Source organism: Rhinolophus sinicus, chromosome 2, assembly GCF_057876585.1.
Source record: "Rhinolophus sinicus isolate RSI-liver-muscle chromosome 2, RSI-T2T, whole genome shotgun sequence".
NCBI lineage: Eukaryota > Metazoa > Chordata > Mammalia > Chiroptera > Rhinolophidae > Rhinolophus > Rhinolophus sinicus.
This window is the reverse complement of record NC_142502.1, coordinates 50,056,613-50,083,598: the sequence shown is the minus strand read 5'-3', so window position 1 is coordinate 50,083,598 and position 26,986 is coordinate 50,056,613. Positions and strand designations below refer to the sequence as shown.

The window sequence follows — 26,986 nt, the reverse complement described above, 5'->3', positions numbered from 1 at the left end:
TGAGCTTCAGGTGTACAGTGCAGTGGTCAGGTATCTACACCATCCCTGAGATGGTCTGTCTCCCTGATAAGACAAGTGTCCATTGGATACCCTACAAAATCTTTACAACATTATTGATTATATTCCCCGAAATATCTTTCATATCCCCGTGGCAATATTGTGACTACTAATTTGTACTTTCTAATGCTTTCACCTTCTTCCTCATCCCCACCCCCTTCCCATCTAGCAAACATCAGCTTTGTTCTCTTTATCTCTGAGTTTATTTCTGTTTAGTTTGCTCATTTATTCTGTTTTTTAGATTCCGCATATAAGTGAGACCATATGGTATCTGTCTTTCTCCTGTCTGAATAATATTGAATGTTAATTATAATTAAATATATATATATATGTAACTATAATTATATATGTATGTATGTATAATCACAGGATATGGAGTACAGCATAGGGAATAGAGTCAATGGAATTGTAACAGCTATATACAATGTCAGAGGCGTAGTAGACTGGGGGAGGAGGGTATCACTTTGTGAGGGGTGTAAATGTCTAACTATTACATGGTTTTGTATACCTGGAACTAATAAAAAAAAAGTTGCTGAGGTTTTCATTCCTCACAAAAGGTAACATAAAAAGAATAAATGTGTCTTCTAAAAACTACCAGCTTTTTAAATATAGTTTTCAAAAAATATATAGTTAATGCAAGAAAAAAAAAGTATTTTTTCTAATCTGAAAATTCTAGGGAGCTTTCCAAATAAGAATTTTGACATTTTTATTTTGAAAAGGTTTTTGAAGTCTTAGTTTTCTCCAAAGCAATGTTTCAGAACAAACCACGTCACATATCAATTTGCACTTAGACATTGTAAAGTATTAGTGCTTTTCAATATAATTAATTTAACAGTAGTTCACAGTAGAGTAAAATATAACACACATTTTATATGAACAATAGAGTATTTTTATGAAATACTGTTTGAAGATAATTATAATCTATGTTTTAAAACAAATGTGATACATTCTAAAAAGATAACATTATCACAAGTATTTTCCTCTAATTATAATATTTCAGGAAGAATAACCAATTTACACAATGTAGATATGACTTGGATAATGCATATAAAATATTTAAAATAATGCATATAAAATATTAAAGAAATTGTATTTTAAACACGGTTATATTACCTGAGCATTATGAAGTTTGAAACAAAACATTAAATTATACACAATTATATTAATTTTCTAGGTAAAATGTTACTTTAATTTTTAGATAACAGATTAAAATAATAACTTTGAATGAAATATATAAAGTCTATACTACTCAAGCATCAGAGTCTGCAGAATGCACGTTCAACTAAAGTAGGAAAAATTGAGGATAATATAAAGCATCATAGCTTTAGTTACACAAAATTTAAGCAAAAATATGTAAGTTTTAGGCAAGAAATATGCGTAAGAGATGTTGGATGAAAACAAATATGTTCCTTTTCATTCCAAAGACTGCTGACCCTGGCTCTGATTATGTATACATGATTATGAATCCACATGTTGATGGAACTAAACATTTTAGCTGCCATTTTATCTGCATGAGAGGAAACTCAATTATTTGTAGGCTTCTTAATGACTGAATTATATATAAATTATCTGCAGCTCTCAGTGGCTCCAAGATACAACAAGGGCTATAATTGAAATTGTCCAACTTTTCTTGGCAGTCAATTCAGTGAGATAAAACAAAAAAACTGTCTTAATTAATACTTTCTTACTCATCGATATCTCCTACTACCTGAGCAACAAGCAATTATATCCAGTGTTGTTCAATGACCCAAATAGGACTGATCTACAAAGCATCATGATATCTGACTTCACTTGGAACAAGTCTACTGCCACTCTACCTTCTTTCTGCAATCTGGGAAGTAGACCCACAAAAGCCAAGCTGTTTGCTGGGTACCCCAAGTCCAGTATCTTAGACTTGAAAGGAATCTTGGAGATCTTTCCATGTTATATCTATCTTTTGAAGATGGTTGAGTAAAGAACATATTTCCTGAAGCTAAAATTGTATCCGGAATGTAAAAGCTTTTAATAAAATAATTTATGTATCAGATAAAACATTCTGTATTAAAAATAAAATTCAGAGAAGTGTCTAAAAAGGAAAAGGGTATGTTTTTCCTTCTCTTGAAATCTGCTTTCCCTGAAGCCCCCTCACCTACTCTGCACAAGAGAGTAAGAGGAATACAATCATCCACCAAGGGCAGTGGGGTTAGTGACCGAGGATACTTTCTAACCTTGATGTCTATAGGAATCAATAGTTGTGACTTTCTTGGCAAGTTTTAGGAAGGAGGTATATTCTTCAGTATAAAGTGTTATTTTGTTAAAGTTCTTCAAATGTGTATAATGGCTCTATTCCCTATGGGTCATTCTTTGCTTATAAAACTAGCTCCTCTAAGGAAAATTCTTTTTGTGGATAACATCCTAACACATGGTCCTTTAAAAGCTATAAAGCCAAATAATTTTTCTTCTAACATTAAATAATACCTTGCTGCAGAATCCTGGCATCGTAAAGGTACAAATAAAACAGCATAGTGTTATTGAGAAAGGGGAGGAACAGGTATTGTTGGTCATGGCACAAGAAACAACTTCAAATCACTTTCTTTAACTGAGTCTGATGTCCAGACACCATACAGATACTTACGATCTAAGTTCAAATTAAATTGCTTGACTCCAAGATATCATTATTTCTTTCCTTTAAGGAATCTGAGATTCAAATAAACACTTTTGCAACTTGGAATAGTAGTGAACTCTGAAAAGTAAGCTCTTCCTCCTTTTTCAATTGTAATTCTCTAAAAGTAGTTTTTATTTTGCAGATGTTCTAGATAACGAGTTTATCCTCTACTGGGGAAAAATAGTGTATTTAATTCTTTCACTAGATAGCCTCACAAAAATAGAATATTTTTGAGATTCCATATACATAACATTCCATCAGGAGAAATATTTCAACTCTTTTACTTTCTCTATTCTTAACCTATGACCTTGATTAGTTTATCACTGAAAACAATCACCTCACCTAAATACCCACAACTTCCTTTCTCTTTGTGTCAATTTCTCTGTGTCTTTATTTAGCCTTTATTCTTATAACTGGATGATACTTTGAAGTATTAGGTGATGTGTTTCTGCATCCTGTCATGTTCAAACTCTATTTGTAATTAGAGGGCCTAGATTCGAGTTCAAACACTTTCAATTTGGAAATGATTCACCTTCCCATGGCTTTCAGGGCTGAGCCACTATAGGGATAAAAACACACTCAACATGAAGTGAGAATTAGAATCAAGTGTATTCTTACAGCGTTCCAGTGAACATAGAAGACTTTACAGTTTGGGGAGAAGAGGTTCCAAGAGAGCACAGAAACAAGAGCAGGTTAGATAGAAGGTGTATCACAGAAACAAGCCTAGGCTCTTCCCTCTTCAGCCACTCAGTAAAGACCTTTAATAACCAAGCCAGTAAGTCATCCACTTGCTACATTTCTGTGCTCCTGGACTTCATTCAATATCCCCCCAACACTACCACCACCTCCAGCCATCTGAAGCTCACTGTGTAGACAACTCCAATTCAGTTAGCTAGAACTTATAGAAAGCTCTGAAATGATGGGAACTTGGACCTTAGAGCAATGGTGGCAAACTGAAGGCATAGCCCTATACCTGTCACAAAGAAGATCAGAACTGAAGACTTCTTCTAGCCTCTGTTTTCCCTCCAAGGTATAAATAAGGAAGATAAATCTCTCTCTCTCCCTCCCACTTAAATGGCAAATCCCTCCAATTGTGCTCTTAAACTCAGCTGCTCCCTTCTCTTCAAGGCTTGGCTCCATTAACTTTCTATCCTATCACTTCTCGCTTTCTCTTCTACCTCAAGGGCTATTTGCTCTCTCCTAGCCCACACAAAATTTCCAAAAAAGATTCAAAGGATTTACTGACCTAATTGCAAAGCATTAATTCCCTTCTCTGAGGCCTACTTGTCAGACTAGAATTTCCCTTGTGAGAATTAAGGTAATATGGATTGAGGAAAGACAAGAGAAAAAACAGAATGGTAACTCAAAAACAGAGAATCCAAAGCGTAAGGCAGAAGGAAAATCTTGTGGAGAGAACCAAAGTGTGGAAGGGACTCTGAAAATGAATCGTCCGTGAAAGTGAACTTCCTATTCCCACCTCATCTGTGAATAACCTATTATTCAACACTCCTGGAGACCTATAAGACCACTTGAACCACTAGCTGCACCCCACAAACTGTGATATGTTGTGTGTTTATCATTCTAATTAAACAGATTCTAATTTCTCTTGTGATTTCTTCTTGGATCCAATGATCATTTAGAAGTCTTGTTTACTTTCCATTTGTTTGGGGGTTTCAGGTTATCTTAATGTTATTGATATTCAGTTCCATTGCTGTCAGCAAACAATATATCAATTTTTCTAAATTTATTGATACCTGTTTTATTGCCAGAATATGGTCTATCCTGGTAAAGTACCACACCCACTACAAAAAAATGAGTTTTTTTTCATTTTTGGTTGTATTGTCCTATGAATCTCAAATCAGTGATTAATAGCGTTATTCCCATCTATGTCTGATTTTGTTTTTAGTCTAATTGTTCCATCTGTTCTTGAAAAGGGCTATTAAAAACTGTAAGTATGATTGTGTACTAGACTATTTTATCCCTTTAATTCTGTCAACTTTTGCCTCGTGTATTTGAATTTATGTTACCGGGCCCATGCACATTTATGAGTGCCCGATTTCCTGCAGAATTAAACTTTTTTATCATTATGAACTGTCTTCTTTATCTGTGGTAATACATTTTGTTTTTCAGATATTGTATCTGATAGTAATATGGTAAATTCAGCGTTCATATACTTACTCTTTTCATGATATATCTTTTTCTATCATTTGTTTCAACCTGTGTATTTATACTTAAAATACATCAGTTTTACATGGCATAGAGTTGGGTAGTGATTGTTTGTTTGAATCTTTTCTAACAATATCAATCTTTATTTGGAGTGTTTAGTCCATTAACATTTCTTTTAATTATTAATAGGGTTCAGCGTGAGTCTACCATTTTATTTTTTGTTTTCTATTGACTCTTTTTGGTTCTCTAGACCTCCTTTTCTGCCTTTTGTGGAGGCATTATTCGAATATTTTTAGACTTCATCTTATTGGTATCTTAGCTATTCTTTTTAACAAGTGGGTCTATTAACTACAATATGTATCCTTGACTCTTCACGTTGACAGAGTTAGTACTGCTACTTCATATAAAATACAGAGGTTCATATCCTCCATTCTTGATGTTTGGTGGCTATATCTGTATTATATCTACATAAATTATAAAGCCCTCAATATGATGTTATACTTTGTGCTTTACATTCTTAACAGTTTATATAGCTATGAGAGAAAAGACAAAGCAAACATTTCTATTTGTACTACATTTGCCATTTCTGATGTTCTTTATTCTTTCCCAAGAATAGAATTTCTAATTTTTTCACGCTAGAGAGTGATACTAATCAAGAGGCATAAAGTTGCAGCTAAGCAAGGTGAATAATCTCTGGATATCTGCTGTACAGCATTGTACCTATACCGTGCTTCCCTGAAAATAAGACCTACCCCGACAATCAGCTCTAATGCATCTTTTGGAGCAATAATTAAGACCCGGTCTTATATTATAGTAAAATAAGACTGGATCTTATATTAATTTTTGCCCCAAAAGACGCATTAGAGCTGATTGTCCGCCTAGGTCTTATTTTTGGGGAAACACGGTAGTTAACAATATGTATTATACATTTAAATATTCATTAAGAGGAAAGACCTCGTGTTAAGTATTCTTACCACAATAAAATTTAATGAATAAAATGTAATAAAGTTCTATAGCATATCTTTTGATGGTCTGCTAGTGACAAATTCCCTTAGTTTTATCTTCAATATGTCTTTACTTTCATTCTTAAAAGATTTTCAGTGAAATTGACTTCTGGATTGACAGTTTTCTTTTGTCTCCACCCCCCCCACCCCCCCCAGTATTTTAAAGATGTTTCATTCTTTCCTGGCCTCTGCGGTTTCATTATGAGAAGGCAGCTGTTAATTAGATTCTTGTTCCCCAATATGCAGTATGTCATTTTTCTCTTCTTTCAAGATTTTCTCTTTATCTTTGGCTTTCAAACAGCTGACTATAATATGCCTCAACATAGGCATATTTATCTTCATTCTGCTTGGTGTTTAACATTTCGTATCTATAAAATTTATTTCATAAAACTTGGGAAAAATTTTGGTATATGTTAAAATACTTTCTTTTGCCCCAATTTATTTTCTCTTTCTAGTTTTCCACTTTTCTGTATGTTGGACTGTTTGATATTCTCACAGCTCACTAACATTCTATTCTTTTTTTTTCCAATCATTTTTCTGTGTTCTTCACCTTGGATAATTTCTATTGATCTATTATCAAGTTCACTTACTCTGCTCTGTCATGTTCATTCAGCCGTAAGTATGTCCTGTTAATATTTTTATTTTAGGAATTGTATTAAGTTCTAGAATTTCCATTTATTTTATTATTGTGTATATTTATCTGCTGAAATCTTAATCATTGAAAATATATTTTTTGTTTGTTTGTTTTTGTTTTTGTTTTGTTTTTTACCTCATAAAGAATAGGTAGTTACTATAAAATCTTTGTCAGTTTCAACAGCGGGTTGATCTTAGATTTGGACTCAGGAGAATTTTTTCTTTTGAGAATGTGTTCCATTTTCTTGGTACTTTGTTGAGTATTTTTGGATCTTATCTTCAACATTATGAATGTTATTTTGTAAAGAATCTGAATTTTTCTGTTTTTCTCCATGAGCATTAGTTCCTTTGTTTTAGCAGGTAATTTTTCTAGCTGGATTGAACTTTCAATGGCATTACTTAGGCAACAGCTCCAGGATCATTCTGATCTTCAGGTCTTTATCTGAGCTGCTCTGAGTCAGTTGCACACCCACATCATCCAGGGGAAAGTCAGAGATGTAGGAAGGCCAGGTTTGGAGATATTTCTCCAGCTCTTTACCTTCTGGGATTCTCTACACTCTTCAGCATTCATAGTTTTCTAGCTTCACTTTTGTTGTTCCCCAGGTCATAAGGACAGGGGATTTTTCTACCTGAACCCCTGCTGCCACTGTATGTGGTAGACTGTAAGTGTTATTATAAGTGTTTACTGTGTCACTCAAAGGGAATTTAGCTCCAGAATATAAACCTCACAGAGGAAACAGTGGTGTAGTTGATCATCTCTTCTTCTCCAAAAAAAAACATGCACTCATCACTAAAGTCTGTCTACATCTCTTCACTCTCCAGTAGCTTCAGAGAATTCCTTTTTTGCACGAGTTCCAGCTTTTATAGTTGTTTTCTGTAATCAGGTAATCTGGTGAGGTGTTATCCTGACATTCACAGCAGAAGAACTTGGATCATTTCTAACTCCCCTCTTTCCTTCAAATCCTACATTTAACCCTGCCACAAATCTTGCCGATTATAGTTTAGAAATAGATCCATCATCTGGATACCTCCATGACGACTACACTGTTTGAAGGTACCAACCTCTCTCACCTGGAGTCTGACATACCTAATTGGTCTTCCTCCTGGTTTGGTTCCCCTACTGTGTGGAGGCACTGCTGCCAGAACAATCTTTTAAAACATAAGTCAAACCGTGTCACTCCATTATTCAAAATCCTCCAGTGGCTTCCTATTTCACTCGGAGGAAAAATCCAAATGCCTTTCAATCGGCTACAAGGGTGTAAGTGATCCAGGGCTCTGTAACTCCCTTGATATCCTAATATCCTCCACCTTTATTCACTCTTCTCCAGACCACTGGCTTCCTTGTTGCTTCTCAAACACACTCCTCCATGTTTGCGATCCCTCTTCTGGAAAACTCTTCCTCAGATAGGTCCGTTGCTTTTTTTCTCCCCAGGTCTCTGATCAAACATCACTTCACCGTTATAACTTTCCCTGACCACCCTGTATAAAATAGCCCACACCCTTCCCCACATACCATCCTCTCTTGTGGTTCATTCTTACCTGGCCTTTTGCCTTCAAAGCACTTAGTTCTGCCTGACCTATTATTTATTCATTAATGTATTTGTTTCTCGTTCTATCTCCACATGCTAGAAGTTAAGCTCCTTTAAATGGCATGTTTTATTCCCTTGTGTATATCCAAATCTTGGAAGATTGCCCAGTCCATAGTAAATATGCATTAAATAATTTGCTGAGAGGATGCATCAACAGTTTAAATTCCATTTTGACAATAAGTGTCATTCATAAATTTATTTAAATAAATGTCCTTTCATATGTAATATTTATTAATAAAATATGCATTTTCATTTTTTGCCTGTTTGATTTTTAAACACTTCTAATTAATATTATACACATACAAATGGCTAAGTTCTTTAAAGCATCTCTTAAAACTACCAAATCAACATCAGTTGTTTAAAAGCAATTTTAAATCTTAAGTTGGAATGTTAAGGGTTTGTCCCAGTAAGAATAAAATTCATTTCTAAACCTAACATAAAAGTATAAATAGCAAATAATTGATTTACTTACCAAAAAAAAATATTTTCTAAACCCCCTGGTTTTGAAAGACCCTTACTAAGGAAAGCATACTTCTTTCAGGAGAACCAAGGTTAACTTTTCAAGCCATTCAAGGATAGTGGATGGAAAATTTGTGACCACAATGCACAGTGTTATTGGCCAGAGATTTATGACGAGGAAGATGTACTTTGAGGCTGAAGTTGTCCAGTGTAATCATCTTCAGTTTCAGATGAACATAGTGAGCCTTTTATAGCGTCGTATGACAACAGTAACTTAGAGAGCATGCCATTCAGATGGGTTTGGTACTGCCACTTAACTTCTCTAGTTCAATTTAAACCCTAAAAGACAATAGCCTTTTCTGACTTATTGCCTGATTTTGGTAGATATACTTCTGTGACCCCACCTTGGTTTCTTCATGACCTGAGTGTGTATTCAACCCATCAGTTAACCAACCAAATCTGATTATTAGTCAGATCTTTCAGGTCATTTTTAAAGTCAGAATTCATTTTCCCTGCAGGTATCTATCTACTCTGATATCACTCTTCCTTTCATTTTCAGTCTTATTTTACTTAATTGAGTCACCCTTATTTGAGAGGTTCATAGATAAACTTAAGTAATAGAAACTTGAGCTGAATCAGCAGTCCCTGTTTCTCCTTTCTCCTACCTTCACCATTCATCTCAACTTTCCCAGCTCTTCTCAGGGCTATGATGTAAATTTCTCATGACCATAACTGTACAAAGCCACTAAGGGACAGTTGCTTGCTGCCCTACTATTCTTACAAAAATAGAGACAATCTGTTTTCTCTTGTTTCCATGGAGGAGACAAAGTTATACCCTTACTAACAAGAATTAATATTTATTTAGTGCTTATGATGTGTTAGTCACTTTAATTATGATATTCCATTAATATTCATAATGAAGCAAGTGCTACCTTATTTTACAGATGAGAAAACTGAGGATTAGAGAGTAAATTTCTCCAGTTCACACTGGCAGAGCAGAACACAAACTTGAGTATGTGTAACTCTTCTCTGTCACTGTGGAGTGAGGCCACACATGTAAAGTCCCAGAAATAGTCAAGAGGTCAGGTTTCCAGAGCACATATTTCTTCTTATAGAGTAATTAATTTAATTAAAACCACAAACTGACTTGGTTGAAGCAGCTTAAGGTACAACCTGCATTGATTCCTTTTTGATGGTCAATTCCATCTGTGTACTGCAACTGATACTAGCAAATGGAGGCTTATTAAAACTACTCAAACTTCTAGTCTCAGGAAGATTTTGACTGGTCCACAGCCAAATCTGGAAGGATCTCAATCTCTCAGTGCTTTCACCAAGGGCAGACTTCATGTCTTCCCCTCTGCATCTGCACCTGATGCTCTGACGATTGGCACAGGGAGTTGGACTCATTCACAACCCACGTGGCCTTGACGATAAGTTCAACAAGGTCCATCTTTTTCAAAAGACTCACAGCAATTTATCAGTTCTAATGGCCAAAAAAATCATCAGAAGCAAGTCTTGGATATCTATGTTAAAGAACTATATTAACAGAGCTAGGAATAGTCATCTGAGAAAGTAAAGACTTTCTCAGATGGTAGGGATAGAGGAAAGCCAGGAAGTTAATGCCAAAGCAAACTGGCCTCAGGCCAGTCATCCAAAACTCAAGAAAGAAAGCAGGCTGTATTAGGGCAGCCTGACAGCAGGTGGCACAGAACCGATCACTAGAATAAAGATAAAAGGAATGTATTAAGGTTTTAAGAAAGACTAATTACAGTGGGACACAACCTCGAGCTCAGGGGAATATGGGGATGGTAGCAGAGTCCCATGTCAAGGTCTCAAGTCCACAGAATAAACCAGAAACCCATGTATGTAAACTATAGAAAAAGGTGAAGATTTACTCACAAAAGCAAGGCAAGTAGAACCCCTTTTACTATAATCATGGTAGAAGATTTGTAACAGCAACAGCGAGGTTGATTTCTTGCTGAGTTATAGATCCTTAAATTCTTCCTGACAAACAATAGAACCAATCCCAGTGCCTGGGGAATTCTATATGGGAAGATTCAGGCAGAGCAAAGCCCTAGCCTCCTAGACTATTTCTAAGCTGTGTACTCATTTAACTAGGCATCAGCAAACTTTGTCCATGAAATGCCACATAGTAAATATTTTAAGATTTGAGGACCATAGAGTCCATTCCTTATGGCAACTACTCGACTGTGCCATCATAGTATGAAAGAAGCCACAGATAAGACATTAAAAATGGAGCTTGCTATACTTCAGTAAACTTTATTTATGAGATGTTGAAATTTATATAATTTTCCTATCATAGAATAATATTCTACTATTCTTCTTGTTTATTTTATTCATTTTTTTCCCCTGAATTATTTGAAAAGGTAAAAGCCATCCTTGGCTCACAAGCCATGCCAAAACATGCAACAGTCCAGATTTGGCCCACAGCCCATAGGTTGCCGACATTTGCAATTAGACAACACGTTTCCTTATAGTTTCTTGTGCGAAGGACTTCTGTAGCTTTTCATCATTTGTAGAACAAGAAGCAATGACAACTCTTCAGCTGAATAAATGGCTATGCCCTTGACACACAAAGCCCTCCCCCAATGTGTACTTTTCCCTCACATTTTTATTAATTGTAAGTAATGTCCACACCACTTTTGCATGATTCTTTGGCTTTCATTTCAAAATTCTTACAGTAATATATAGAATGGCAATGTCAAGATTCATGCAAATGCATATGTACACAGTCATCTTCCAGGTTACTAGCTCTTTCCAACTTTGAAGTTTTGCTATGATTTATTGTTATCCTTCCCATCTCCTCCCCCCAGAAATGATCTTCAATAATGCTATCACATTATGAATCTATATTATTATAGGCACATATTTTTCATAAAACAAAGGAGAATTTTCCCTTTACAAATGCTCATCTGTTGTTGATGCTCTCATAAAATGACACCAGCATTCAAAGGAAATCACCTCAGTCTGAAATCAGTTGATGAGCTGATCAAATCAAGTGATCAAGCCCATGGGGTGGGGGAACAACCCTAAAAATTGAACCTTTGAAATTTTCTCCATAAATGAATAGTTTTGTGTTTGTTTTCGCGTAGTAGTTTTTCTTTTCTTTTTTTTTTTTTTTTTGGTGTTTTGTGTGTGTGTGTGTTTTCATTTTAAAACTTTCTTCCAGAGTATCACAGTAACACACGCTTATTGGTATTTATCAGGTCAAGCCTCTCCCGTCCATCCTCATACCATTTTGGATACTTCCAAGACAATGCTTTAAGGAAGCTTTGAGATTCTGCTCTATGGAGTCATTCTTTGCTACTTTCATACCTCTCACTGTGATAAAGTATTAGAAGGTTCTAGCACAGGTATCATCAGCCCTACCTAGAAATATCCTTTTTTCAACATAAGAAAATAACTAAAATATAAATTTGTAAAGTCAGAGTAGGACAAAAAAAAAGTAACCGTCTGCAAAAGGGTTGCAAAATAAAAGAAAATATGATTCACCAAAAAGTGCTCCAAGATAAAATGATTTCCTGGTTTGAAAATTTTGTATGGTTCATGCTTAGTTATTCACACTAATGACTGTCAAGAGACACAAAAATGAATAAACCAAAACCATTTATAATTCTATTGAAGGTCCAGTAGGAGTTTCCAAAATCTGAGGGTTTATGTCTTCTTTAAAATAATTTAATTATCTCACCACAACAAAATGCATGCCTACACATTCATTCAATTTGTAAACGCTTGGCAGAAATCTTCTCTACAATCTAATTTATAAAGCTACCACTCTACTGCATTGTAAACTCAACAATAACTAAAAAAAAAAAAAGAAAAAAGAAAAAAAAACTGGAAATTATGTGAACAGATGCATCATTATGCACAGATTAAACATAATGAAAATAATAGCAATGATATCTTCTACTTATTGGGCACTAACCATGTGTCATGCACTGTGCTATGTGATTTCAGTGCAATCTCCATTTAATTCACTAAAGACCTATAGAGGAAGTAACATCTTGCTTTCTATTTTATGGATGGTAACACGTTCAACTTGTGATGGATCTTAAGGGAATTGCAGTCCTACTCTGTTCTTTTATACAGAGGGAGAAACTGGATTCTAGAAGGCTGTCACTTGTCATGGGTCACACATCTCATCAACAATGCTGTGGTTAACAGAGCCCAAGTCTCTGGCATACACTTCCTTCCTGACACAATCTTCTCTTCTAGGGTTTTGCAGTGGCGTGGACCTTGTGCAGATTCACAATTGGGGCCTGCATCATGGCCATTTGTATTACAGACCAGAGCACAGTAAACACTAAATGTTCTTACTTCATTCATCAAATATTTATTGTACACTTCACAATGAGGCAAGCATGGTTCTAAGAGCTGTGGAGTGAGCAGTGAACAAAATCCTGGCCTACCTCACGTAATGTTTCCCTGGTTAATGTTTTCTGGGTAGAAGACCTCTAGGCTTTTACTACCCAAACTTTATAGAAAACACCTATCTTTCAATAAAACATTTTTGAATCAATATGTAGGAAAGAAAAATATTTAGAAAAATGTATTTTTCTAAAACTCGAATACCAGTTTTTTACAAAACATTGTGCATGAAGGCTCAATTTATATTGCAAAAGCATCTGTAAAACATCAAAACCGCACATCAATATTTAGAACATCATGGTGTCAATGCAGAGGATGTATGTCTTGAGTATCTCTTGCTCTAACGAGTGACATGCTCCTACATATAGAGCAACTGTGAACTAGATTATCTGTTTACAGCACAGAAAAGGATTTTTTTCATGCATTTTACACTTTTACATAGTAGCTTTTTTACTTCTTTATAAATGTTTTAGTTACATGGTGGGAAATTGGTTATGGGTCTTGGGTTGACAGATAATGCATCACGTTTTCCCCCCACCTGTAATAATTGGAAATAGGTTTCTAGTTAACATTTTCACATAGAACATGTGATTTTCTGGAATGGATTATGAACATTAAGAGGGAGATGCCTGGTAGACAGAAATCCCTGCTCTGTTGGAGCCTACATTCTAGAGGGAAGAGAGATAATTAACATGATAGATGAGTATATTACACAGTATGTTAGACTGTGATAAGTACTAAGAAGGATAATTAAGCCAGGAGTAGAGTAGGGAGTATATGTATATGCAGCAGGGACAAATGTAAACTTGAATAGAATTCTTAAGAAAGGCCTCACTAATAAAAAATCAGAGAGGGGAAGCAGACAACTATAGGTATGTTAGTGACGAACAGTCCAGGCAGAGAAACAAGTATAAAGAATATTCCTGGTGAGTTTCAAGGACATCAAGTTGGAATTTGGCTGGAGGAATATAAGCAAGGGGGAGAATGGAAGATATATAATGGCTTCAGAGAAGCAAGATTCCTGCGGGAGTGAGGGAGGAGGACATGTAGAAATGATAGTGGTAACAATGGAAAACAACAGTATTTTTCCGATATTGAACCACTGTCAGTCCCCCAAGGTATTTTTGTCTTCTACTTTACCTGAGATAGCAGCCTTATGCAGAAACTTTTCCCCCTGTGCTTTCTTGAGAACTATGTGATAATAGGAACATAATTAATTATAGGAAAGGTCTGTTTCACAGTGACAGTTATTACCTCCACCAATCAAATCCCGTGGTACCAAGTTCCGTTTGTGTGCCTTTTTATTCCTCATTTCCCCAACTCATGTCTAGGACAAAATGGCACATGGAAAGTGCACACCTTTCCTGAAAGTGCACACATGGAAAGTGCACACATGGTACAAGGTGCCAACCTTGTACCATGATTCACTGAAACATGTTGACAGGCAGGATTCTGGAATCTCCCTTCCCTAGAACTGTTTAAGAATGGAGTCCCTCTGAAAGGACAGGAAACCCACCCAAAAGACAGAAGGTGGGTGGACTTCAATGAGCCCTCTCAACATAGTGATTCTATTATTTCTCTCTGAGGGTCTCTTGTAGGGGTAAATTATTTAGTGATTATAAAGAGATTTTATTTTCTTCACCAGGAAATAATGTGCTATACACAGAAATCATACATGGATTGCTGGCAAGTTGAAATGTTGCTCCAAACTATATACCTCCTAATCTTTTTTTTTTTTTTTTTTTTTAATACCAAAGGACTGCTTTCATGAAATTTAATTTGATCCTGAAATGCTTAACGAAGACCAAGACATGAGGTAAGCAGAGGTCAGACTCAGACACATAGGTTGAGAAAAAGAATGATGACACAGACTCTGGTGACAGCTCTGTGCTGACCCAAAGGCAGATGAGGAGAAAGATACAGAAATTTGAAGGTGAAAAGGAGGATAAATCAAAGAAGGTAGTCTGAAGAAAAGGTTTTAAAATAGCATTTCCCAGGAAAGTAATAGGTTGAATCATTTTTGTAATGATACCAGGATGTATGTTTCTACTTAAGAGTTTCTTGGGTTTAAAGAAAGGAAAATTTGAAGAATTTAAACAAGGAAAAGCAGAAAGCCAATTGGAAATGTAGCCTAGAACATAGTCAAACATCGCTGAATGCCCAATAACTTATTACAAAGAAGAAAACAGAAATAATAATAGTGTCATTAGGAAAATAAATTTCATTGTATCTTCTCATCATTATATGTATTTTATTGTTAACCTATAGAATCAAGATTTTAAACAAATTTAAAATTAAAGCTACATAAGCTCACCTTTTTCTTTTTTCAAGAGAAAAATGGAAAACTTCAAATAATGAAATAGATATAGTGTTAACTTTTAAAGTAAAAATTTTAAACAGAACATGTTTTCCAATTGTGAATAGTATAAAGCAGAAAACATTCTTTTGGAGGAAAAATCAGTCCCGATTTGGAACTGTGCAAAGAGCAATAATCACCTCCCATAGCTTGCTTGGCTATGATTCTAATGTTTGGACAGTTCTCCTGGGGTGGTGACACTAAGAAAGTCATGGATGGGTACGGAATGCATCTTGTAGTTAGAATTACTATGCTCCTGTGATTGGGAGTAAGAAAAGGAAAACTCCACTTATCAGATTGCTATATATCAGGAGATATCCTTCAAAATAACTCAGAAAATTGTTCATGTGTTTCAGAATTCCACAGAGTAGGGATTGTAGCAAAATAACCTGTATACCCAGGGAGTTCCTAATCATAAGAACAAGGCCACATGATGCAGATATTGGTGCAATTATACCTTTCACAGAAGAGAAAATGCTTCTCTTACTGACAAAAGATTTGAATAAAATAACCTATACATACTTTGTTAACAAGAAAAAGAAAGATATGTCAAAGAATAGAATATAGAAGCCAACAGGCACCACTACACTGCTTTGGTGAAGAGGTCTAAGAAATGGAGAAGAAATGAAAAGCACGGAATTTGAAAAGTTGAAGGTGCTTATTCGGGCCAGATGGTACTTGTACCCTTTGCTGCAGAAAATGCTACCATAAGGTTTGTTGGAGGAAATTGACAACTTCAATACAATGAAAAATTTGGTTTACAAAGTCATTCTCTGATATCACCTGTCCCAATGTCCCCTTTCCTGAGCTGTGCAAGCTTTAGCCTCTGAGCCCTACAGCTGCCCTCCTTATGGCTTAGCATTGGGATTAGCCTTAAGTTCAACAGCCTGTAATGAGAAGCAATTCTTTAGCCCAACCTTTAAAAGGGGTCACATTTTATTAAAGTATGTAAGAAAGGTCTGAAAGAAAACATTCAAATGTAGAACTTTATATAGGCTAAAGTGTGAATTAGATGTTCATAAAATGAACTCCTACCTCTGACATCTGCTTCAAGGTAAGAAAACTTAATCCTCTTATTTCTGTCTAAGTTCATAAATAAAGAAAATTGAGGTGTTAATAAACTTAATAAATATACAGAGTTAGAATGTGTGATAAAGAATGATTTGCCCACATTTTAGTTTTTTATGGCAGAATTAGAAATAAAAACCAGATCTTCTCTTCAATACTTTTTTCCATCACACACCACACCTGTGTTCCCACCCCCAAAATCCAAACTATCATGAGTATGATTCCATTCTTAGGTGAACCATTAATTAAACATATGATTTAGGCCCAAGTAATTTCCCTCTACCTAAGGAATGTGTGTTCCACAGCACTAAAAAATTGAGAAATGTATCCTCCACTTGAAGTGCCCATCCTTGCTGCTACTATAGTTAACTGGCAGCCAAAGCTAAACCAAAGCAAGAAATGCATATTAGTATTCCTTACAAGTGATTAATCAGCAATACATTATTTTCTTCTATAAACCTGAAAGTTGCCATATGATAGCTCAGAACCCATTATTTGCAGTTGATAAAAAAAAAAAAAAAAAAAAAAAAGGTAAGTTACTATTGCCCTTGTTTGTTATTTTCTGAACTAGATGCAGGAAAACTATCTGGCCTTATGGTAACATGTATTTAGTCTGCCCGCAGGGCATCTGCAATCACTCCTCACAAGGCCCAGCAGAGGAGCCAGCCCTTGGGTAACTGATGGGACAGCCCCACAGCTGGTTTGACAACAATTAGTATATAAAATTTACCACTGGATATACCTCTGGGGTTTATTTTCATCTCAAAGGAAAAAGCTAATTGACTAAGAAACAAGATAATTTTTCTATCAGTGACTTATTGGTATTATCATCTCAATCTTGAGAATCTATAATCCACTAAAATTAAACTGTTAGAAATTCTGTTTGCATATGTGCTCCTTGACACCACATTGAACCATGAGGTAAACATCAGGAGAGTAAAACGTTAGTGCTATTTTTTTTTGTTCATCTTAATATCCAGCATATAGGTAACTTTTAAATTAAAGACTAGTCAATTATTTTAAGTAAAGAGCATTCTGATTTCTCCTTGAGAAAAGTTATTGTCTCTTTTCATTGCACATGTCTTTATTCTATTGTCCTTAATTTTATGGAATTTTCTCCCCTGCATAGATAAACTATCCTTTCAACTATATTTTTGTAATATATTGCTGTGTTATCTTTTCATTAAACATGATGGAAAATCAGTTTATGTCCCATGATGCTTAATCAAAACTAACGATAACATGCATATTGATTTTTCTCTTTAAATTCATAAAACAGCAAACAAAACTACTGCCATACACACACACACACACACACACACACACACACACACACAATTAGAACTTGAAATAAACTAAGTCCCTTTAAAGAAACTTTTGGCAGTCAGATTTGGGTGGATCTAATGTGCTGGCTTATTCTCCTCTAATTAGAAACACTCTGGGAAAATCCTTAGGGGGGAATTACTATGGATGACAAGAAGTGATTTTGCTTTGGTTATCCAGGCCTTGTCTTCTCAATTAATTATATCCATGCTGGGGAAAGTATGACTCCTGAGGCAATTAACATACTCTTTGGACAACAAGAGTAAAGAAATCAGCAAAATTATGGTGACTGGGTGACCTAACACAGAGAGGAACTAACTTATTATCAGACATTTTTTGAAAACAAAATGTAATAAGGTGAGAGGAAATAATCCTGATACAGATACTTATAGAACAAATTGTTATACCATCAAAAGAAGGTGTTATAAATATTCTACCAGACAAAAAAATATTTTAAGTAACAGAAGGCTTTGAGGAAGGGAAAACAAAGGGTTTAGGGTGTCTACCCAAAGGAAGGCTTAATTCCTGCATTTCAGCCCACTTTAAAGGCAGGTAAAGACAAGAGATGAAATGTTCTAGGTTCTAATTCTGGCTCCACCACTTACTAGCTATGTATCTTTGAGAAAATGACTTAACATCTATCCTCAGATTCCTTGTCTGTAAAATAATGATAGCATTAACACTTATCTTTAACGATTGTGAGAATTAAGTGAGATAGCCTGTGTAAAGCTTTTTTTTTTTTTTTAATAATAGTGGTGGCAGGTAGTAAGTGTTATAGAAAAGTATTGGCCACATTCAATGCTATTATTTCTGGAAAGTTCTTACATAATCGAGCTCATGCCTTGCTCCTTCCTCCCCATCACCCACCGACTATTTCATTTATGTGTGTCTCCTCTCTGCCCCCACATGCACCCCACATGTCTCTAGGTGTATCCATTTCCTAAGGCTGCCATGACAAATTACCACAAATTGGGTGGCTTAAAACAACAGAAATGTATTGTCTCACAGTTTGGAGGCCAGAGTCTGAAATCAAAGTGTCACCATGGTTGGTACTTTCTGGAGGACGTGAGGGAGAATCTGCTCCTGCCTCCATCCTGGTTTCTGACAGTCGATGTAATCCTGGCATTCCTTTGCTTGGTAATGCATCCCTCTAATCTCTGCTTCCGTCATCACATGGCATTTTCTCCCTGTTTGTGTCTGTGCCCAAATTTCTTTCTTCTGATAAGGACACTAGTCATTGGATTAGCACCCATCCTAATCCAGTATGATCTCATTTAGTTTCATTACACCTGCAAGGACCCTATTTCCAAATGACGTCACATTTACAGTTTCCAGTGGTTAATACTTGAACATATCTTTTTGGGGACATGATTCAATACACAACACTACATTTTTACTCCAAAAGGTTTCCAGCCCTATAGTTCTCTTTTTATCTGCATTCTATATGTCTTGTCTTTCCATCCTTTGTAATTAACTTATTTTTCAAAGCATCTCCAATTACTACTGCAATCATTTCTTTCATATTGCCATAAAGCTGTGTGTTAGTTCTGTCTGCAAAGCTAGACTCTGAACTATTAAAAAAAACAAGTGGATCCTAGGATACCCCCCATTCCTCATGGTACCCAGCACTCATGTGGGCAGAGAGGACATTTTATAAAAATTATTGGTAAGTTCATTACTTTGTTAGTTTAATAAATGTACCTATATGGTTTGGTATGATTTGCCTCTGTTTGTGAAATAATTGGAGGGTTGAAGGTTGTTGTGTCTTAATCATGGTGTTTATTACACCAGCAAAATTAGCCTGAGAGCACTTTCATAAGCCATTTTAATAAAAAGCATACAGTCTTTGGTCCTTGTTCAAATGAAAGATAATCTAGTTGGAAAGACAAAGAATAGACAGAGCAATTAGAGGGAAAGAAAATTACACGTTCTGGCATTACACAGTAATTATAAACTAATGAATTCTGACACTGAAATAACTAGAAAATAGGGCAACACATGATAAGGAGCTAATTATGTAGGACACACTATAAGGACAAAATAGAAGAAATCAAAGTTTTAAACATAAAACTACTTTTAGATATCTTGTGGATTGGGGGGGGGGTATTAATTTCCTTTTGTTTCAGTTAATTCACACGCACACAAAAGGATGTTGATGTCATTTACTCACTTACCAATTAGAAGAGTGTCTTGCTATTTAGGGATGTAGCAGCCTGTCTTTCTAATCTGTTCAGAGTGAGTGACAGAAAGTTGTTTTACTTACATAAATGTCATATAATGTCACAAACTTTGCAAGGCCCTGACACAAAGTTCTCTGCGGCTAACAACAGAACTTGAAATCCTAGGACCAGGAGAAAACTTCCTGACTGTTCCCTCTTAGGATTGCTCTGACTAAAGAATTTTAACCCATATATTATAGCTGAAAGCTGTCTGCGGGATGTTTTAACACCATGGTCCTAGTTCTGTTGGGCCACACAAGACCAACTTTAATTAATCCCCCTTCTACAGGACAACCCTTCAAAGAACTGAAAGCAGTGATCAGTCTCACTGCATTTTCCTTCTCTCGAGCTTAAGCCGTATGACTTGTTATCAAGACTTTCCCTCCTAATCATGCTCACCTGTGTGTGCCCACCTTGTCTATCACCCTAGGAAAGGGTGAAGTCCAGAACTGAATAAAACTTCCAGGTGCTCACTGACAGCCACAGCACACGTACAGCAAAAATATCCCTGAAATACCTCATGTCTCGTCTCTTCTCTGTGCCCAAAGTGAGAGTCCAGGTCTTTACTGCAAAGAAATTGGCCTCCTACTGGACCGCTTAACGCTACCATCCTCACTTTTCCACTTCCTTCAAAATACAACTGTGACATAGGATAACAGCACATCCATAATTTAAAGATTTCTCTAGGCCCTCTATTTTCAGCATAAACTTCAATTCCTTAGGAAGATATGAGAGTCTAGCAACAAGTATCAATTTGGCATCATTTTCAGCTCATTTCTGTTAAATTTCTCCCCAGTTGTTATGGGTTGGGCTGTGGCCTCCCAAAATTCATATCTTGAAGTCCTAACCTACGCAGTTTTAATCTGGGCTGAGCTCAGCTGATTTCAATTGGACCCATACATGCATCAAATTCAGTTGGTGGTCACTTGGGCCTGGCTGGTCTATAGTGGCCCTGGCTGGGACATTTGACAATAACAGAACCTCTTTCTACATGGTCTCTCATCTTCCAGCAGGTTGCCCTCAGGAGTTCCAAGAAGCAAAAGAGTAAGTCCCAATGTGAAGGAACACCTCAAGTTTGTTTTTATACCCCATTTGCTATCCCATAAGTCAAAGCAAGTGGTGAAGACAGGCCAAATTCAAAGGGTGTGGAAGTAGACCACCTCCTTATGGGAGGAATGCAAAGTTGTATTGTAAGGGTATGGATGTAGGGATGGGTGAAGTATATGCAACCATTTTTGCGACTACCACATTCATTCATTACAAAATTCTTATTGCGACTCCCACAAAAGATGTAAAGCACGGTGAGGACAGTAGTTAAATAAAACCACATTATTTTTTAAAGCAGACACACTCCCTGACTTTATATCATATTTAACATGAGAAAACTATTCAATATTTAAGATGAATGTGTAAAATGAAAGTGTCTTAGAGAAAGTAAATATATTCAATATGCGTGAAGTGGGAGGAAGAGCCTAGAGAGAAGATATATCTTCTAGTTGAGTGGTTTTCAAACAGGGGTGATTTTGTCCCCTAAGGGACATTTGGCAACATCTGAAGAGTTCTTTTGTTTGTTTGTTTGTTGGTTTGTTTTTTACCACAACTAGGGGTGAGGGAGCCACTACTGGCAACTTCTGTGTTTCCCCAAAAATAAAACCTAGCCGGACCATCAGCTCTAATGTACCTTTTGGAGCAAAAATTAATGTAAGACCTGGTCTTATACTACATAAGGCCTGGTCTTATATTAAAATAAGATGATGTCACATATTAGTTTTTGCTCCAAAAGACGCATTAGAGCTGATGGTCCACCTAGGTCTTATTTTGGGGGAAACACGTAATGGGTAGAGGTCATGGATGCTGCTAAATATCCTACAATGTATAGGACAACGTGGCACAACAAAGACTTGTCTAACCCAAAGTGTCAATAGTTCTATGGTTCAGAAACCCTGTTTCAGTCTGAAGGTTCTAACCAATGCTAGCAAACCTGGGGACAGTTCCTATTCTCATTACTGTCACCCCTTCAGTGGTTCCTTTTACTTGAAAATGTCAGAAGAAATGAAGGCATTTCTTCAGCCCCTAGGAGCAGGCAATGTTTCTCTGTCCTGACACCCCCTCCAAGGCACTAGGATGCAATGATGAGAATAGACTTCTGGAAGGCAGGACCCCATCCCAGTCCAGGGGGAACAAGCTTCCTGAGACCTACTCCATGAGTCTAGCACCCGTCTCCACCTCTGCTTTATATCACAACTTGTCACTGATGTGTTTGTCTCTTATTAGGCTACAAGATTCTGTAGGGGAGGCCTTCTTTTATTTATCTCTGGATCTTCTAGGTCTATAAGTCTTGAATGAAGCACATGAAGGGCAAATCATAAGGAATGTTTCACTCTAGTCACCATGTGGTCAAATCAGTGAGGTACATTGTGTTTGAGCCCTCAAGCATGTGCGAAGGAGCACAAAAATGGTTGCTGGCACCATCTACACTCAGGCACCGGAGATTCTGGCACTACCGTGTATCCATAATGAAAAGACAACATTAGCATTGTTATTCCTTTCATGAAGAATTAAAATCAATGAAGTATCTGTATGAATTACCAAATCTCCTTCTTCAGAAAAGCCTGGTCTTTTACGTGGTTGCCCAGTGCCATTTAAGGCAATTGGTATTTCTTTGGCCACTGAATATGTTTATCTAACACTTGATTTGTGACTTTTTCATTAGAAGTCTTTCCTCTCTTTTTCCATGGTTAATATGCCTAAAAATGTTTACTATTTGTTTGAATGAATAGTCTCCTGACATTTTACTCCCACATAGTTTAATAGTCACCAAAAAGCTGTCATTTAAAAATACTTCTTCCTGGCCGGCCCGATTGCTCAGGCGGTTAGAGCTCCATGCTCCTGACTCCAAAGGTTGCCAGTTTGATTCCCACATGGGCCAGTGGGCTCTCAACCACAAGGTTGCCAGTTCAACTCCTCAAGTCCCGCAAGGGATGGTGAGCAGCGCCCCCTGCAACTAAGATTGAACAGGGCATCTTGAGCTGAGTTCTTGGATGGCTCAGTTGGTTGGAATGCGTCCTCTCAACCACAATGTTGCCGGGTTGACTCCCGCAAGGGATGGTGGGCTGTGCCCCCTGCAATTAGAAACAGCAACTGGACCTGGAGCTGAGCTGCGCCCTCCACAACTAAGACTGAAAGGACAACAACTTGAAGCTGAACGGCACCCTCCACAACCAAGATTGAAAGGACAACAACTTGACTTGGGGGAAAAAAAAGGCCTGGAAGTACACACTGTTCCCCAATAAAGTCTTGTTCCCCTTCCCCAATAAAATCTTAAAAAATAATAAAAATAAAATAATAATAATACTTCTTCCTGTGTGCAAGCATCTGGCCTACCCACTTAGCATTTGAAATAAATAGTAATCATTTGATTCTGTTTAGGTATGAGATTGGGTGACAAATTAAAACCCCAGCCTCTATTCTCAAACCTGGTTGCTGTTTGTTACTGAGCATAATTCATTGATGGGAACTCAGGAGTTTCATTTAGTACAGCACACTCTTGCCTCCTAAAATCCATAACTAAGTGCTTGGTATTATTGCTTATCCACACATTAAGTGAAATCAGAAAAACTGGAGGAGTGACGTGGTGGAGTGTGGATTACAGATTGCAGAGAGGCAGATTGTAGCTCGCAAGTGAGCTGCCAATTCTTTATGGCTCTGGAAAACAGAGCACAGGTGAACAATTTCAGCTCAGTCAAGGAGCCAACGACAGTTTGGAAACATATAGGAACCAAAATGCCAGCAGCCAGGGAAAGCCTAGAGAATCCAAGACCCAAGCCCTAGTGACACAGCTAAATAGTGCACTCTTCACTGAGTCAAACCACCCACAGGGACCTCCAGTGGCATCCAGCAGTGTCAAGGGCTCTACCAGGATCAGTATGGAATCTGTGGCTGCTGAAATCTATAATGCAAAGTCAAGAAATAATGAAGATGATGGAAAGGTACACTTAAAATGGAAAATGGAGGTGAAAGAAATGGCAGAGAAAGCAGCTACTGGGCAGCTGGCGGTACTTCCTTGGCATCCTCAGAGTAGTTTGACTTTAGAGAATGAGGCTGAAAACGAGCTTGATCCCCTGCCACAACCCCCATTAGGGACCCTGAGAATATGGATTGCCATCGTGTTGTAGAGTACCCCAGGAAAAATATAAGCCAAGAGGAAACAGCAAGTGTGACAAAACAGACAGCAGTGACCGTGACAATGACCAGCATGGAACACAGCCTGGGCCTGGGAGATTTACCAGTGAAGTAAAGGTCCAAATGAGAAAAAGCCTTGGAAAGAATGTTGAGATGTTGGAATTGAGACCTGATCAAAGTACTGAAGGTGAACAAGAGGAGGCCTTAAAGGAGTCACCAAAGGAACTAAAAGAGAAAGACATATCATTGACAGACATTCAAGACTATCTAGTATCTCCTATGAACAAAGTGGTTCTTTTAAGTAAGTCTCATGCAAAACACTCAAAATAAACCACGGACCTACTAGTTTCAACACTCCCCTCATCCCAGGGTCGATTTCTTCAACTGCCAGTTTCTATAAAGACTGCCTTGAAAGTATCACATTTCAGGTTAAAACAAGGTCTACCTTGTGCTGGAACAGTCAAGAGTCTATTCAAACTCTGTCTGACAAATTTATAGCTGCCCGAGAGAAAGCAAAGAGCCTAGATTCCCTTCTTACCTCCTTTGAAACTCTCCCTTAAAGACAGACTGATCTCAAAAAATTGTCTTCATTTAGTGGGGCTGGTTCCTCAAGAAGTGCTAAGGCACCTGACACATCATCCCATGCCATCCAGAGAAGCAGTCTGCTGAAAGAACTAGTAAAAACCATCTCACAGCATCACACTGACGAGATATCACCACCATCTCAGTAGCTACTGTACAAAATTGAGGACCTGAAGGGGCAGCAGGCTTCATACACAGCAAGTCCTCTAAGCATCACTGCAAATGATCAAGGTCATTTAGAAGAACAAGAAACCAACAGTAAAAAAGAAGATAGCAGTATGCTTTGGATCAAAGAAACTCAGGATTTAGAAGAGGACACAGAAAGAGCTCACTCTACTCTCAGTGAGGACCTGGAAAGATGGCTGCAGCCACCTGAGGACAGCACAGAGCTACAGGATCTCCCCAAGGGCTCTGCAAGGAAGACAAACATCAAGCATCAAGAAATTGGTGAAAAGAAGGGAAAAGGGGAGGAAGGCATCAAATCAGAGAGAAGGGAATCGGAGAGCTTTTTAGGGACTTCTGAAGAAGAGGAACTAAAGCCTGGTTTTTAGAAGCAACTGGATTGGTCAGAACCATCCAAGATAATCGTGCTGGATCAGAGTGACTTGTCAGACTGACCAGAACCAGATCACAGATGTACTCCTGGCCTGAGTTTAAGCATCCTGTTTATAAGCTCCCTTCTTCCCTTTCTGCTTCAGTCACCACCAGGGCAGTGGTTGCCTAACTTACTTGGTTCAGCTGCCACAATAGACAAAGACTTGGACCTTTCTGTTTGCAGTACATATAACTGTTTGTTTTCAGTCATATTTCTGAAAAGTGAAAGGTAGTTTTGATTGCAGAAATTTCTCATGTACCCAGAATGGCTTTTGGTTTTGTTGATAATAGATTTTCCAAAGCTTTTACTCCTGTTATATAATAAAATGTTTAGTTTAACACCATTTATTTTAAAAAAAAAAGAAAGAAAAAAAGAAAAACTGAAAATGGTTCTGGGTATTGAACATAGAGAAAGCAAAACAATTTTACAGCTTGAATTCTGAAACTGTGACATCTGGAATTCAAAACTATTTAAAGGGTGAGGTGGGGCTCTGGAAATCCCCCCTGGAATTTACAACACATTGAACAACTATAACTCCACAAAGAACTCCCTGCACAACAGACAGACAAGATGAAGAGGCTCACCACTGAATTCACTAAAAGGTGGGCAAATCGTGCGCAAGGGAAGGGAGAAGTGCGGAGACCGAGCCTCACGGGTGCAGGAGGCAGACCTAGCTCAGTGCTCCGATCTCACTGCATCCCAGAACTACCACAGCTGTGGGAGAGGGAAGAACTCGGACTGCTAGGGCTCCGTTTATGGCCCACAGGGCTGAGAGGACACCCTATAATGGCTGAACCCAATACTCACAACAGAGAGCTCAGAGCAAAGACTGAGGGAAGAAGGATGAAAACGGTGGTTTAAGCCCTCACTGCTGAGCAGAGAATGGAAGCCTTAGGCACTGAGACTAGCCGCCCCTTCCCTACCCTCCCAGAGCTCGCTCTGCCCCCACCTGCCCAGTGCTAGAAGTGGAACAGTAGCAGTGTCAGATGAGAACAGAATATTTGTAGTTCTGACAACTGTGGTCCGCAGACACAGATTTGCAGCCCAACTAGTTCCAGCAAAGGGGAAGGAGCTATGGAAGTAGGACCGGCTATGGTGGTGGTCGCCACCATTGCTCTGGACCAATTCTCAGAACCCACCCCACCCCTGTCCCCACCAATTTGGGCGGATCCCTGCAGGAGTAAACAGAACTGCTAAAATACACAGGCTCTGAATCTGGTGCAGGAAGAGTTTTGGAACTTCAAAAGCTCTCCACATCCCGACACAGACACGGAGCCCTATGAACCAGGCGAACTGTTAATAGAGGAGAAGCCTGCCTTCCAGGGAATCCCCTCATTGTGTGAGAAGGTGGAATAGTGCAGAGAAAACATAACACTACAGTGTGAGAGAGAAGAAAAGGCTGCAGTCGGAGAGAAAATAAAACATTCTACCAACACCCACTGGAATGCTAAAGAAAGACCTCTTCCTATCAACCAGTTGCAGAAGCCACTCCTGTAGATGTCTAGGAAGAGAAATAATAAATCAGTAATTGCCATGAATAACCAAGGCAACAAGACAGCTCAGAAAGAAAGTGAAAAGTCTCCAAAAAGGAACTTAAAGATATGGAAATATATGACTTAAATAACATAGAATTCAAGATTGCAGTTCTGAAAAAACTCAACGAGATGCAAGAAAACACAGAAAGGCAATTTAATGAACTCCGAAACACAATCAAAGAACA

At 37.5% G+C, this 26,986-nt stretch overlaps 1 pseudogene; it reads left to right on the top strand.

Annotated features, from left to right (window-relative positions):
• The first annotated feature begins 20,898 nt into the window (after nucleotides 1–20,898).
• Nucleotides 20,899–25,288, top strand: LOC109449066 (inactive serine/threonine-protein kinase TEX14-like; annotated as a pseudogene).
• Nucleotides 25,289–26,986: the final 1,698 nt, after the last annotated feature.